We start from the raw sequence: 1,735 nt of genomic DNA, 5'->3' as shown, positions 1-1,735 counted from the left end.
TGGTTGGTTCACTAAGGGATTGCAGTTTTTCGAGCATTGTTAGCCATGAAACTCTAGGACACTCACATTCTCCGTTTGGAGTTAATTATGGGCAAAATGGGGACATTTCGTTAGTTTTTGATACATGCAAATCTCATTGGCGAATAGGCACTAACATGCTTAAAGTACCGTGACTAAGTATGTCGCAAAGAATGCAATTAATTTATAGTTTTGTAAGACGTTTCACTGTATTGTTGTGAAGGATGGAATAAGTTGGAAATAGGCATTGGGATTATTATTGTGATAACCGGATTCTGGTTATTACCCAAGGTAAATAATACGTGATTATTTGATTAAATGATTACGTGATAGCATGATAAGTTGATACATGATGGTATGTGGAGTTGTGTATTAATTGAATATATATATATATATATATATATAAATGCATGCATGAAGTATGAATGTATGTGTGCATGTGTGCATGGATAGGTTAAGCATAAGGTGGAAAGGAAGGCGGTTTAGCCGACCTTCCACATTTGGAAGTATAAATAGGAGGCTTAGCCTCTCCATTTGCTCTCTTTGCTATTTTGAGAAAATTTGAGTGCTCTAAAGAAAGAGTTGGCCGGATTGTAAGAGTTGGATTTCAAAGGGTTGATTTCTAGCGTTTTGGTTTCAAAGGCTTTTTAAGGTGAGTGGTTTCTAAATCTTTATGTATAAATTTTACTTCTAGTTTCAATTGCTTATTTCATGTTACTACTCTTTAGAATGAAACCATGTATTTTTGTTGTTGTTCAAGTGTTTATCCGGACATAGAGTGACCGGATAAGTGTTTAAACCGGATAAGCCTTGAACGGTTTATTGTCCGGATTAGATTAAACCGGCCAAGCCTTGAGCGGCTTATTGTCCGGAGTTTGATAAACTGGTTGAATGTTGAGCGGTTTATAATTGGTAGTATTACTTGTGATTATATATTGAGAAGTAGGAATACGATCACATGGGGAGCGGTTTATTTAAACCGGTCAAGTCTTGAGCAGAATGTTGTCCGGACTTGTTATCCGGATAAAAAGATGAATTTTGTCTTTAAGTGTTAAACCGTCCAAAGCATGTGTGGTGTGTTGACCGAATTTGATATCCGGACAAAGTGGATTCTATTTCTAAGTGTTTAAATCGGACAATTGTTGACCRRATTTGTTGACCGRATTTGAGATGATGTTTTGTGATTTTAAAAGAAATTGTTATTTTTATCATAAATGAAGTTTTGATATAAATGTTTTTAGACTGATAACAATTCCAATGGCTGCGGTCTATTGGGAATTGTTTTCGTAAATGTTTTTAATGAAGTGATAAGGGTGACATATCAAGGAGAGGTGTCCATTTGATATAAGGGTGGCATATCAAGGAGAGGTGTTCATTTGATATAAGGGTGACATATCAAGGAGAGGTGTCCATTTGATATAAGGGTGGCATATCAAGGAGAGGTGTCCATTTGATATAAGGGTGGCATATCAAGGAGAGGTGTACATTTGATATAAGGGTGGCATATCAAGGAGAGGTGTACATTTGATATAAGGGTGGCATATGAAGGAGAGGTGTACAATTGATATAAGGGTGGCATTGTCTGTATGTGGTATTATATAACACTTTCTATTATATTCATTGAGACTACCATGGTCTGGAATCTTTATTTCTTTGTGATTTAAAGATTTAGGATCAAGGTTCTTATTGGAAATCATAGTCTGGATGTTATTGAGGA

Source organism: Cynara cardunculus, assembly GCF_001531365.2.
Source record: "Cynara cardunculus var. scolymus isolate 2C chromosome LG 16, CcrdV1, whole genome shotgun sequence".
Taxonomy (NCBI): Eukaryota; Viridiplantae; Streptophyta; class Magnoliopsida; order Asterales; family Asteraceae; genus Cynara; species Cynara cardunculus.
Note: the sequence above shows the minus strand (reverse complement) of the source record.